The sequence below is a fragment of the Hemicordylus capensis genome, chromosome 5, assembly GCF_027244095.1.
Source record: "Hemicordylus capensis ecotype Gifberg chromosome 5, rHemCap1.1.pri, whole genome shotgun sequence".
Classification (NCBI taxonomy): domain Eukaryota; kingdom Metazoa; phylum Chordata; class Lepidosauria; order Squamata; family Cordylidae; genus Hemicordylus; species Hemicordylus capensis.
This window is the reverse complement of record NC_069661.1, coordinates 94111005-94125594: the sequence shown is the minus strand read 5'-3', so window position 1 is coordinate 94125594 and position 14590 is coordinate 94111005. Positions and strand designations below refer to the sequence as shown.

The window sequence follows — 14590 nt, the reverse complement described above, 5'->3', positions numbered from 1 at the left end:
CTCTATTGGAAAGAGACGCTTGGGAATTCTGCCTTACCTCCACCAAAACAAACAAAGCTGGGAACAATAGAAAATTGTAGATGTGGATTTTAGATGTGGCTTCGTAGCAAAAACAACATATTTGTAAGGAACAATGGAGAGGATTAACCGAAAAAGAATATACTCACCAGAAAAAAAGTAAGTGAAGTGCAGAAAACCGTGATCGCTAGTGGGGAGGCAGATTCCTGCCTGCCTCCCTGCACATGACCATCCTCCCCAGTTTGCTCTGTTGCTCACCGTGGCACATGAGTGGTGCCACGGTGAGCAGCAGAGCAGGGAGCCAGAGGAGGAATTTCTCTGGCATCCCTCAATGCACTGTGCCAGGAGAATGGTTCATTGAGGAATCCTCCCTCAATGCTCTTGCTGCCCAGATCTCTGCATGCAGCCCAAGCATATGCACAGCCCAGGGTAAAGGGTGCACTCACACCCTTAACCCTGGCTAAAGGCCAGGGTAAACAGCTGGGTTGGGCAGGAGAGCAGTGTTGGGATCAAGCTTGATCCTGGCACTATACACGAGCAGCCCAACCCTGTCTGGCTGCCCAAGCCTGGGTTAGGTTGCTTGTGTGAATAGGCTTGTTGCTTGCCAGATAACCTGGCCATAGACTTCACAGCAATCAACAATAGATTGTTGAGAATACAGGGCTAACATGAAAGAATTTCTGCACATATTCATATGAACCATTCTTGAGGATATAATCTTTGAATGGGATGTTTTTGATATCTGAAATAATTATAATAAAATTTATATTTTAAAAGAATTTCATAACATGTGCTTACACAACTGGCTTTGTAATTCATGTAGTTTCACAGTGATCACCGAAAGATTCAATCAGAGTAAGGGGATAGCCTTTTAAAATATTATGTGCATATACCTATCATATTCCTGGATGCAAAAAGGGCGTCTGTGCAGGGGGAGAGAAGCAAGAGAATCACTTTACCTTTTCCCTCCATATACGTTGCATTGCAAGGCATCCCTTGAACACAGTTAATATACTGGCTCCTTGCGAAGACAGAGCTCTTGCTCTGCCCTCATAAAGCTTCAAACATCATAAAGATTCACACATTGAAGATACTCTTCTACTACAGCCTTGTTAAAAGGTCTACAAAAAATCTTTAGTAGCCAAACTTCTCACACATATATCTCTTAATCATTAAGATATACTTGCAGTCAGGAAGAAAGGGGGAGGGGGAGGGAGAGAGAGAAAGAGAAAAAGAGAGAAAGAGAGAGAGAGAGAGAGAGAGAGAGAGAGAGAGAGAGAGAGAAAGAGAAAGAAAGAAAGAAAGAAAGAAAGAAAGAAAGAAAGAAAGAAAGAAAGAAAGAAAGAAAGAAAGAACTCTTCCGATTTACAAAATTTCCAGGAGGAAAGTCTTGTTTGCCATAGGTAAGCGGCTTCTTACAAGCCAGCTCTAATTACACTTACAGATTTTATATCATGTCAGATTGTGAGAAAGCTATTTTCAAAAGTTCCAGCAATGATGTAAAGGATCATGACAAAGATTTGCTGAGGGGAAAAAGGACTGTGGAAGAAAGGGTGGGAGAAGACAGGAATATAGGAAATGGGAGGTTCATAAGGCTAAACTCATTCTTAAAATGTAGGAATGAAATTTTGTTTATTTAAATCCTGAAGTTCTCACTTCAAAACTAAAGAAACTGGAAAGATGCACAAAACCTATTTTGAAATTCATAGACATTACCCTCCCCTGCCCCAAGTCAAATTAAATTTTGATGCCTCCTCTTGGCTTGAGCACACATATTTTCATCAACAACATTTTGTGCCTCTGTGCAGAGACTGTTAAGAGAATGGCAGTAAAACAGAAGTATTTTAGAAAACCCAGAACAGAACACAGCCTTACTTCTGTTTGGGTAAGTTCTGCAGTTTTCACAGACACACAAAGCACCTCCTCCTGTGGGAACCCTTTCAGTCAGGACCGGGCCACCCATTGTCAGGAATGATGAGCACATCAATACATCTAAGTGCAGCATTTTCCTTTTGGTGGCTGACATGATGCAGTCTTATGTCACCTAAATGCTCTCCCCAGGATTGGAGCAGACTCAGAAGCAGCTCTGACGCTGCTCAGAAAAACAGGTTGCTCACCTGTAACTGATGATCTGGTAGAGATCCGTTGATATCCATTAGAATGGGTTCTGCGCCTGCGCGGAAGCCTCTCGGTGTCGAGTTTTACAGCTCCTTCCAGGCGCCTGCGCCCCACCCCACGTGACCACGTGGCTATTTAAGGCGGGAGGAAGCGCAGGCTGCTCGGTTCCTTGGAGACCGCCGAAGCAGTCGTAGATTCATGAAGATTCACTGTAACAACCTATGGTGCACTGCAGAGGGGAGGTTCGGGAGGGTCTAATGGATATCAACGGATCTCTACCAGATCATCAGTTACAGGTGAGCAACCTGTTTATCTGGTACGGGATCCGTTGATATGCATTAGAATGGGTGTTTAGTAAGCTCCAGAAGGAGGAGGGAGCAGTGCCTCATTGCAACACCCTTTTGAGAACGCCTCTCCCAAAGTTCGCCTCCGCAGCGGACCGTAGGTCAATGGCATAATGTTTTACAAATGGTTCCTCAGAAGACCATGTAGCTGCCTTGCAGATCTCCGTGAAGGGTACTCCAGATAGAAATGCTGCAGAAGTGCCATATGCTCTGGTGGAATGTGCTTTAATAGTCTTTGGAGCTGGCACGCCTTGAATTGAATAGGTGACGCGGATCGCATCCACTAGCCAGTGAGACAATCGCTGCCTAGACAGCGCTTGGCCCTTAGAAGACCCTCTATACGATATTAGTAGCTTCTTTGACTTTCTGAACAGTTTAGTTCTTGACAGATAGTAGAGCAGTGCTCTGCGGACATCCAGTGAATGTAGAGCCCTCTCTAACGGTGTCGACGGGGCTCTAAAAAAGGTTGGCAGGACAATGTCCTGATTGACATGGAATTCTGAAACTATTTTGGGCTTAAATCTGATGTCCGGGCGTAGAAGAACTTTATCCGGGTAAAACCGGGTATATGGGACATCCATGCGTAGCGCAGTCAGTTCGCTAACCCTCTGGGCCGTTGTGATAGCTACTAAAAAGGATGTCTTCAAGGAGACATGATGAAGAGTAGCCGTGTTCATTGGTTCAAACGGCGGTTCTGTCAGCGCAGAGAGCACTAAAGATATGCTCCAAGGTTCAATAGGTTTGCGTGTAGGAGGGTAAAGATTGGACAGTCCTTTTAGGAAATTTTTACATGCCGGGTGGGAGAAAAGTGTCTTGCCATCCCACCCAGGATGTTTTGCTGTAAGGGCAGCCAAGTGTACTCGTATGGACACATTAGAGAGACCTGATTCCTTAAGGTCCGTTAGATACAGTAGAACTTGTCGTATGGACGCCTGCCGTGGCCGAAATCCATGCGTTTCTGCATAAGTCGAAAAACGCCTCCACTTGCTAGCATAGTTTTTTCTAGTGGATGGCTTCCGGACGTTCAGCAAGATTTTCTTCAAAAGTTTATCCGCCATGCTGTCAGTTGAAGCGTTAGTACTTCTGGGTGTAATACCCGACCGCGTTCCTGAATCAGCAGGTCTGGGTGATTTGGTAGCCTTTTGTAAGTATGAGAGCTCAGTCTGAGTAAATGCGGAAACCATGGCTGGCGTGGCCACCATGGGGCAATCAGGATGCACTTCACAGGGGTATGCAGGAGATTGGCTACGATTCTGCTCAATAGTGGCAATGGTGGGAACATGTAGCATCGTTCCATTGACCAGTCTATCTGGAACGCGTCTCCCAGAGAGTCCGGGTCGTGTCCCGCCCTGGAGCAGAAGCGTCTGCACTTCGCATTTTCTGAAGTGGCAAACAGGTCTATTTCCAGTGGACCCCATTGGCTGAAGATCTGTTGAAGATACTGGTCGTTCAGTTCCCACTCGTGACGTTCCCTGGTGAAGGAGCGGCTGAGATCGTCTGCTAACACGTTGTCGGAGCCCTTTATGTGAATTGCAACTGGCGTTATGCTGTTCCTGATGCACCAGTGCCAGATCTGGATGCTGAGAGCACAGAGGGATCTGGAGATTGTCCCCCCTTGCCTGTTGAGGTAGGCTATAGCTGTGGTGTTGTCCAATTGCAACTGGACTACCCTGCCCTGTAACATGGGGAGAAAGGCCTTCATGGTTTGGAATACAGCTAGCAGCTCTAAGAAGTTTATGTGCAGGAGACTCTGGCTCCGCGTCCAAAGGCCCTGTGTAGTAGCGGCATTGCAGTGACCCCCCCATCCGCGGAGAGAGGCATCGGTTGTGACCCATACGGATGGGAGTTGGACGTGGAACAGAATTCCCCTTTGCAGATTCGATCGCTGGGTCCACCAAGAGAGTGACCTCAGGATAGGCAGTGGAATCGTCAGCAGTTTCTCGGGGCTGTCTCTGAGTAGATTGAAGGAGGACAGGAACCACAGTTGCAATTTCCTCATTTTGAGGCGAGTATAACGGACAGTTGTTCTGCATGACGCCATCAGGCCCAACAGACGTTGTACATGCCAAGCGGTTTGTTGTCACGTGGACTGGAAAGTCCTGACTAGGGACGTTATGCTTTGAAACCGGTCCTCTGGCAGGAACGCCCTTCCCAATGTGGCATTGAGCTGAGCTCCAATGTAAGAAATGGACTTTGCTGGCGTTAGCTTCGACTTTTTCCAGTTTACCTGTATGCCCAAGTCCCGGAGAAGCTTCAGCATGTATGTTATCTGTGATAGTAACTCCTCTCTGCTCCTCGAGGATAGAAGCCAATCGTCCAGATACGGATACAGCTTCAGACCCCTTGTCCGCAGATGGGCGACTACCACTGCCATACACTTTGTAAAGACACGGGGAGCTGTGCAAAGGCCGAATGGCAGCACCCTGTATTGGAACAGTGAGGTCCCCACTGTAAACCGTAGATACTTTTGATACGAAGGTCGGATCCCAATGTGAAAATAGGCATCCTTCAAATCCAACGTTACAAACCACCTTTCCAGATGTAGAAGAGGTAGGACGTCCTGCAACGTCGTCATCCGATACTTTTTCACATGAATGAACTTGTTCAGATGTCGCAAGTCCATGATGGGCCGAATACCTCCGTCCTTCTTTGGAATTTGGAAGTACCGAGAGTAGAACCCCTCCCGGCGGTTTGCCCATCGTACCAGTACTACTGCTTTCTTGAGTAGGAGTTCTTCCAACTCCTCTCGAAGAGCTGGTGAAGTGCGTGTGAACCGAATTCTCCTGAATTTCGGTATGGTTTTGAATTCTATTGCATAACCTGATTGAATGATCTTTAGGACCCAACGATCCGATGTTATGTTGCGCCATGCGTTTGCATGACTTGCCAGCCTGATTGTATTGGCGGCTAGTGGGTCCGGTTGTGGGATGTTGTAGACCAGACTCCATTGCTCGTTGGTGTTCTGGGAGCAGGAGAATAGGGAAGTACCATTTGTGGACGATGGGCTGACTTGAACTTCAAAGACGCTGTTTGTTTCCGTCCGATTGTTTGTTACGTTGGCTGGACGCAAATTTCCCTTTTTGTTGGGTTGGTCTCTTAGAAAACTGATGGTAAGTTTTCCGGAAGTCTGTACGGTCCTGCTGTCTATACGATGAACCCCATCTATACGAGGTACGTTGTCTATTCCCATAAGACGTGGATTGTGAAACCGTAGAAGTGGAGGTTTTAGCTGTAAATTTTGACTTCTTCATCTTCTCCATGGTGGCGTCAGTTTCCTCGGAGAAGAGACCTTTGCCGTCAAAAGGCAGACCCTCAATTTTGTCCTTCATGTCCTGTTGCAGGTTTGCCGATCTCAGCCAGGCGTGTCGACGTAAGGTAACGGCAGTTGTGATGGAGCGGGATTCAGATTCTGCCAGGTGCTTAGCAGTACTCAGCTGTTGGCAGGTAAGGTCCCCTGCCCTTTGTAACGTTTTCCGGAACCTCAGTTTTATTTCATCCAATGTCATGGAATCCAGATCTTTTTCTAGATCTTCCCAAATACAGTAACTGTACTTAGACATACAGGCTAGATAGTTCGCTACTTTGACCGACAAACAGGAAGTAGAATACAATTTTCTTCCCATCACATCTAACTTCCTGCCTTCTTTATCTGCAGGGGTAGTATGACGTCGAGTAGATTTGGAGGACGTGGCACAGTCGATGACCAACGAATTAGGGACTGGGTGTTTAAAGAGGTAGGTGTTATCTCTTTCCTGAACTTGGTAGAGTCCTTCCAGTCTTTTAGACGTTGGGGTGGAGGTGTGAGGGACTTCCCAAGCGCACTGTGCAGCGTTTGAAATTATCGGTAGCAGGGGAAGCGCCACGGGTTCAGCCGACTGTGATCTACGCATGAAATTGTAGACAGGATCGTCTATTGTCTTCAATTGTGAACTAAGATCCAACCCCAGTGCACTCGCCATACGTTTAACATGGCAGTGGTAGGCCTTTAATTCCTCCATTGGCGACACATGGGATGGAGTAGCCACATCAGGAGATGGGTCCGCTTCAATAGTTTCTCCATCGGACTCAAAGTCAGATGATCCATGGTGACTTTCACCAGATTCTGCGTCTGAAATAGAATGGCGAGATGGTGATACAGCTTTCCTCGGGTGTGTGGTAGGAGCAGGGTCAGTTTGTGCATCCGCATCAAGGAATCTCTGAACATTTGTTTGGGTTTGCACGGAGGTGGTGTTGACTTTCGTCTGTGTCCCCACGGTAGAAAATGTTCTGTTGAGAGGTAGAGCAGTTGTCATGGAAGACCTCCATGTCCGGTGCTCCTGGAAGTCATAACCTGCTCCAGGAGAAACAGTCCCTGGCAAGGCCGATTCTGTTGAGGGCGATACTTGATGGCTGAATCCACAAGTGTGCCATGGAGTTGGCGAGGCAAGTTGTCCAGCTGTTAGTACCGTGGTCCCAACTTTGAAGGTTGTATTTCCCTGATAAGTAGCGGGAGTGGTAGCACTAGAGTCCAGCATTTTAATCAGTGGGTCTAATTGTGGAGCATCAACCTCTGCCGTCTCTAACATAGTAAAAGTCATGGGTGCTCGAAACCGTGGAGTCACGGTTGTGACATTCACCGGGGTATTCAGTGCTGAAGTTTGAATTTCTTCTCTCGATATCGACGGTGAGCGAATTGGTGTCGGCGCCGGTTGTAGGTCTCTTGTAGTCGGTATCGAAACACCTGCAGCTTGAGAAGGCGGAGCGAATTCTTCCATCGGCATCGAGATGTTTGGAGTCGATGTCGAAGGACATTGGGCAATTGGATCTAACGTAACCGGTACGGACGGTTGCGTCGACGTCGAGGTAGCAGCAGGTCTCGATGTCGACCGTGTCTCAGTAACTGTCGGCATGGACGGTGGTGTCGATGTCGAACTAACAGCCGGTCTCGATGTCGACCGTGGCTCAGCAGTAGTTGGTATGGAAGGCGGTGTCGATGTCGAGCGAGCAGCAGGCTTCGATATCGACAGGGGTTCAGCCGGAGACCTCGATATCAAAGTCGATTCTGTAGGTGGCGAAGGTTGTGGCGTAGATTTTTTCGGCGCCGTACTCGTCAATTCCGAGACGAACACAACCTCTTGCGCTGCGGTCGGCGACGGTGTCGATTCCGACAAAGCTCGGTGCCGTGATTTTTTGGCGGGAGCAGTTGCGGACGCCATCTTTTCTCCTGGCCTTTTCAAGGACTTAGGGGATTTCTTGGGATGAAGCTTCGAAGTTTTAGACTGGGCAGGACCCAGGTCCTTCGAGCTAAGCGGCTGAGGAGATTTTGAAGAGGGCCCCGATAGGACATCATCATATAGAGCAGCCCGCAAACGCAACTCGCGATTTCTCCGAGTTTGCTTCGAAAATGATAGGCAGATTTTGCACGCTGTAGTCTTGTGGGCCTCGCCAAGGCACAAGAGACATAAATTGTGACGATCCTGTGAGGGCAATTTAGCTTTGCACTCTGTGCAGCGTTTAAAATTACGTTTTCCTACAGGGGATTCCATGGTACTCACAAGCCGAAGTCAAAAGCCAGAAATCAGTCCGATCTTTCGCCAAACAGTGGAACAAGAAGGCCAAGGTAATTTCAGTCCGAGTCAAAACGATAGTAGTAGTAGTAGAATAGTCAAACAGTCCAATATCAAAGCCAGTGAATCAAAACTGAGAATTTTTTTCCAAGGATTCAGTCGCGAAGGAGCCGTAGAAACCAAGTGATTTCCACGGCGGTCGCAAAGGAACTGAGCAGCCTGCGCTTCCTCCCGCCTTAAATAGCCACATGGTCACGTGGGGCGGGGCGCAGGCGCCTGGAAGGAGCTGTAAAACTCGACACTGAGAGGCTTCCGCGCAGGCGCAGAACCCATTCTAATGCATATCAACGGATCCCGTACCAGATCCAGCAGTTGTGCTAGCAGAGCTACCACAGTTTCCCCCATTGTAGTGAACAAGGAAAATTGAGGTAGTGCTGCTTGTGCAGTCACTGGTTCTGAACAGTGTTGGAGCTACATACAAGTCTACAGCAGCCACAGGGCACTGCAAAATGGTACAGTATTTAACACTGTGTATCACTACTGACCTCTCTTAGGAATGGGAGGTTACAATTTCTCCCTGCCTTGATGACCCCAATGTCTGGGGGAAAGGCAGGTTTAGTCCCTCTCAGCAGAGGTGCACCTAGGTAATTTTGGAGCCTGGACCTAAGGGCCTTTGTAGCCATCCCCCCCCACCCGTTAAGCATCATCCCCGTACACATAAACACCATGACGATTGCAGTATTTTAGACACGTGGGTTCTTGAGGGAACAAACAGCAACCAAACTCACAAGAATGTAAGAATATAAAACAGGTATATTTATGCAAATATTTCAACACACAGCTTAACATATTCCCATCCAACATATTTCTTTCCCCACTCCCCACTGTCTCTAAAGCACCTGGAGCAGGTCACAATCACTCTTGGCTGCCCAACACAGTGCAGGCCAGCGGCGTGGCATGGCCACCACACCACCCAGACTAAGGAGGATTTGGGGGGCCCCAGGGGGTGTGGAGGCCCTGGACTTTGGCCCTGAAGTCCTGGGGCAAGAGTGCCTCTGCCTCTCAGTTACAGAATGTGTTTTTCATCATCACTGTATTTTCTATCACATCAGTGTGTAACAATGTCAGAGTGATGAGAAATGGAAATGTGTGTGTGTGTGTGTGTCTGTGTGTATCACACGTGGACATAAACAAAGTAAATCTTCACATGATTATTATTATTATTATTATTATTATTAATAATTCGATTTCTATACTGCCCTTCCAAAAATGGCTCAGGGCGGTTTACAAAGAGAAATAAAACAAATAAGATGGCTCCCTGTCCCCAAAGGGCTCACATTCTAAAAAGAAACATAGGACACACACCAGCAACAGTCACTGGAGGTACTGTGTTGGGGGTGGATAGGGCCAGTTACTCTCCCCCTGCTAAATAAAGAGAATCACCATGGTAAAAGGCGCCTCTTTGCCCAGTTAGCAGGGAATACTTGTACTTGTGTCCCAGCAGTCAAACACTATCCAGTATTTGCAGTAATTTATGGTTGTATATGAAACAGTCCTACACATATATAAATTCAAAAAGCAATATTTAAATATTCCATGTTTAAATTATATACCAACAAATGCTATAAAATTTGCATTTTCTCAGCTTCAAGTAATGTATTGTGATGACTGTTGTGTTTGCTATAACTTGATATTCTTTGGTTTCAGATCAGTTGATAAAATTGAAAATAACTCTCTTAAATTACGGGGATCAAGGAACAAATCAATGGAGCTAGTGAAATACAAAATTGCTTAAAGCTGCTTAATTTTATTAATTGATTCTCAGCTGAGGGCCAATCTGAGATATGCACAAACTGGTCTCTTTGATTTCACTAGAAGCTCGATGGATATAACTGCAAAATTGACCTCTAGAAGATCTATCAGCTTTCCAGGCATGATACTCAAAAAATGGATTCCTTCTCAATACATTTTTCAGTCATCATGCAGTTTTATGGGGGAGAGGAAGGGACATGGATAGCAGCCCTGAAGATAGCAACAGGTTGATTCTTCTCCTTCTAGCCTGGATAATGTTGTCCTAGCAGAAAATACCTAGAATATAAATTGCTTAGAAATTTCAGCAGTATAGCCTCTAGATCAGTACCAACCCAAGGAAAAAGCCATAAAGCTATTTTGAGCCACTTGAGCTTATCCCAAGTCATATATCTAGAGAGGTAGAGCTATCTATGATGTTGCTCATGGTTTAAATGCAAGCAGAGGAGGCCCAGCCATGATTACAAGGATAGAGATTGAAGTCCTCCTTATTACTTATCGTTGGGGTCTTAGAACTAAATTTAAAAACAGATATAGCCACCCTACTATCTCTGATTAAAATAATAATTAATAGAAGATTGAAATTCTAGTGTAATAGGCTTGAAAAATGTCAGTGGAGCATGTACTTGATTTTGATATTTGCATGGAGTAGAGATTAAGAAAACTTCAAAGAGACTCTCTAGTTTATGTGAGACAAATTAGATGATGCACTCCAGATGTAGCAATCTGTGGTTTTGTGAAGGCTCTGAAGGTAATATGGCAGTAATTTGATTATGGATTCAATAGTGTATGATCTCAAAAATGCCCCAAAGCATGATGTGAAATGAACAAGCCCACAGATTTAAGTTTTATACAAATGTCCAGGATGTTATTGTGCACTCGTGAAATTATTGGAACAAAGACATAATTTTGAAACAGAACAGTTCAAATGTTCACTCACACATGATGATTAGAAATGTGCAAGGAGTTCTATCGTGATTAGATTTCTCTTTAAAAGTGGAAATACAACCTTGAAATGTAGGATTCACTAGTAATAACAGCAAACACAAAAGAATCCTAAATAGATATACTAATATATTTAATCCTGAGATTATAGTCAATATAAAAATATATGTAAATTACATTAATGCATATAATCATAAACTTTAAAAACATAAAAGTATTTTACAAGTGTATATAGAGATGCAACAATTCAGTAGAGTATTTATAAAATAGCTGGCTGCAGGTTTGCTAGTAGTTGAGCTCCATCTCCCGAAGAAATAAAAGAGTTGTTACAATTGATCAAATGCTCTAAAAATTAGGCTGTCCACCAGTCTAACGATGACCAAAGAGGAGAATATGGAAATATGGAGTCTAGGATGTGTGAACTGACTCGACCTCGAGCCAATTCGACATCAAACTGGTCTGGCTGAAGCTCACAGCTGGTTTGGGGGTTTGAACACACACATTTATGCACAAATACACACATATGTTTAAAAGGACTGACTGCCTCAGGGTGCTGCCACAGCCGCGGGAGGGGGTGTCTTGATGGTTCCTTCTCCCCTGCCCCCGCCGGCCTCCTCTAGTCTCGAAATGGCATGGTATGGGCAGTTTTCTGCCCATTCTGTGTACTGGCAGCGGCCATTCTGGAGGCCGCTGTGCATGTGCAATGGCCATCTTTGAGACCCCAGTTGACGAATTGTGGTTTGTTGTATTATGTTATGCTGTTTGTGTTTGGACCAATGTTGTTTAGTGTTGTAAATTTGTTTTAATAAATATATATATTTAAAAAGATAGCAATGAATTGGAACGTGCTGACAAGAACATGCCACAGAAACACACCAAAGGGGCAAAGCTTTGATAGAGCACTTATAGAGCCTGAGAAAAAGAGTTATCCCTCTCTATTAGGATTAAATTTTGAGAACAGAGAAATCGCATATTGTGGAGGCAGAAGTCTTGCATAATACTTCTTTTTATGGATAGTGTTTGACTGCTGGGACACAAGTACAAGTATCCCCTGCTAGCTGGGCAAAGAGGCAACTTTTACCTTGGTGATTCTCTTTATTTAGCAGGGGGAGAGTAACTGGCCCTATCCACCCCCAGCACAGTACCTCCAGTGACTGTTGCTGGTGTCTATCTTATGTTTCTTTTTAGATTGTGAGCCCTTTGGGGACAGGGATCCATCTTATTTATTTATTATTTCTCTTTGTAAACCGCCCTGAGCCATTTTTGGAAGGGTGGTATAGAAATCGAATTAATAATAATAAAAAATAATAATAAGTACTTCAATAATCAGTAAGATGTATGTTTTTGTAGGAGACCAAGGGAAGCTCATTAATGTGGTCCCAGTGTGGTCCCAGCTTCTCCCTCCAGGGTACTCTGTTGAGGAGCGGGTGAGGGACCGGGGGCGGGGAGGTGGAGTGGCTGTGGTCTACAAGAATAATATCCCCCTTACCAGGATCCCTGTTAGAGTGTCAGAGCATATCGAATGTGTAAACTTAAGTTTGGGGACCAGGGATAGACTGGGGCTTCTGTTGGTATACTGATCGTCCCGCTTTTCAACAGAGTCCCTAACTGAGCTGACGGACTTGGTCTCGGACTTGGTGTTGGAGTTGCCCAGGCTTGTGGTGCTCGGCGACTTCAATGTTAATTTTGGGACCAATTTTTCTGGGGTGGCTCAGGAGTTCATAGCAGCCATGACAACTATGGGCCTATCTCAGGTGGTCTCAGGACCGACACATATTGCAGGTCACACGCTTGATTTGGTCTTTCACTCTGATTACGGTGGTGTTCCGTGGGTGGGGAATCCTGTGATTTCCCCATTGTCATGGACGGACCACCATCTAGTTAAGGTTCGACTCACAGTAACACCCCACCTTCCCAGGGGCGAGGGACCTATTAGGATGGTCCGCCCGAGAACGTTATTGGATCCCATAGGATTTCAAGAAGCCTTGGAGAGATTCAGTTTTGGCTCTGCCAGCGATCCTGTTTATGTCCTGGTGGACAACTGGAACAGCAAACTCACTGGGGCAGTAGATATGATCGCTCCTAAGCATCCTCTCCAACCCGCTTTAAAACTGGCCCCTTGGTATACGGAAGAACTATGGGGGCTGAAGCGGTGAGGTAGATGACTGGAGACCAGGTGGAGAAAGACTCAGCTTGAATCTGACAGATTGCAACATAGAGCTCATTTGAAGACCTATGCTCAGGCGATACGTGTGGCAAAGAAGCGATTCTTTTCTGCCCGTATTGCATCCTCAAGTTCACATCCGGCGGAGTTGTTCAGGGTTGTGAGAGGGCTAGTATGTGCCCCTCCTCCCTCGAATCAGAATTTGGAACCATCGATTACCCGCTGTGATGTGTTTAATGAATTATTTGTGGAAAAAATCTCTCGTATTCGGGCTGACTTGGATTTTGTCTCCACACTTACTTCAGTATCTGATGTGGAGGTATCCAGCGACTCCTCTTATGTGGTTAAGTTGGATCAGTTCCAGTTTGTGACTCCTGAGGATGTGGACAAACTGATTGGAATGGTGTGACCCACCAACTGTCCTCTTGACCCTTGCCTGACATGGCTTATACTATCTGGCAGGGGGGTTGTTGTAGAAGGCCTGGTAGAGATCATAAATGCATCTCTGAGGGGAGGTAGGATGCCTCCTAGTCTTTAGGAGGCAATTATTAGACTGCTTCTAAAGAAGCCTACCTTGGATCCCTCAGAGCTGAGTAACTACAGGCCTGTCTCTAACCTTCCGTGGCTGGGCAAGGTAATTGAGAGGGTGGTGGCCTCCCAGCTCCAGACAGCCTTGGATGAAACTGATTATCTAGACCCATTTCAAACTGGCTTCCGGGCTGGCTATGGGGTGGAGACTGCTTTGGTCGGCCTGATGGATGATCTCCAACTGGGAATTTAGAGGAAGTGTGACTTTGTTGGTCCTTTTGGACGTCTTGGCGGCTTTCAATACTATCGACCATAGTATCCTTCTGGAGCATCTGAGGGGGTGGGGGGTGGGAGGACTGCTTTGCAGTGGTTCCGCTCCTACCTCTCGGGAAGGTTCCAGATAGTGTCCCTCGGAGACTGCTGTTCTTCAAAATCTGAACCTTTGTATGGTGTCCCTCAGGGCTCCATATTGTCTCCAATGCTGTTTAACATCTACATGAAACCACTGGGAGAGATCATCAGGAGATTTGGTGCAGGGTGCTATCAGTAGGCTGATGACACCCAAATCTATTTCTCCATGTCAGCATCATCGGGAGAAGGCATAAGCTACCTAAATGCCTGCCTGGAGGCCGTAATGGGCTGGATGAGGGATAACAAACTGAGACTGAATCCAGATAAGATGGAGGTACTCATTGTGCGGGGTTGGAACTCAAGAGATGATTTTGATCTGCCTGTTCTGGATGGGGTCACACTTCCCCAGAAGGAACAGGTACATAGTCTAGGGGTGCTTCTGGATCCAAGTTGCTCCTTGGAGTCCCATGTTGAGGCGGTGGCCAGAAGTGCCTTCTATCAGCTTCGACTGATATGCCAGCTGCAGCCGTTTCTTGAGACAGATGACCTCAAAACAGTGGTACATCTGCTGGTAACCTCCAGACTGGATTACTGCAATGTGCTCTATGTGGGGCTGCCCTTGTATGTAGCCCAGAAACTACATTTGGTCCAAAATGCAGTGGCCAGGCTGGTCTCTGGGTCATCTCGGAGAGACCATATTACTCCCGTATTGAAGGAGTTACACTGGTTGCCGATATGTTTCCAGGCAAAATACAAGGTGTTGGTCA

The 14590-nt window shown here is 46.2% G+C and overlaps 1 protein-coding gene and 1 long non-coding RNA gene across 15 annotated transcripts in view; one reads left to right on the top strand and one right to left on the bottom strand.

Annotated features, from left to right (window-relative positions):
• SGCZ (sarcoglycan zeta) overlaps window positions 1-14590 on the bottom strand; it is an 889976-nt gene that overhangs the window by 64302 nt on the left and 811084 nt on the right. The window lies entirely within an intron of this gene.
• LOC128326617 (uncharacterized) lies at window positions 5849-8079 on the top strand. Its single transcript, XR_008308144.1, has 3 exons — window positions 5849-5924; window positions 6136-6214; window positions 7996-8079. It is a non-coding gene; the product is annotated as an uncharacterized LOC128326617 (long non-coding RNA).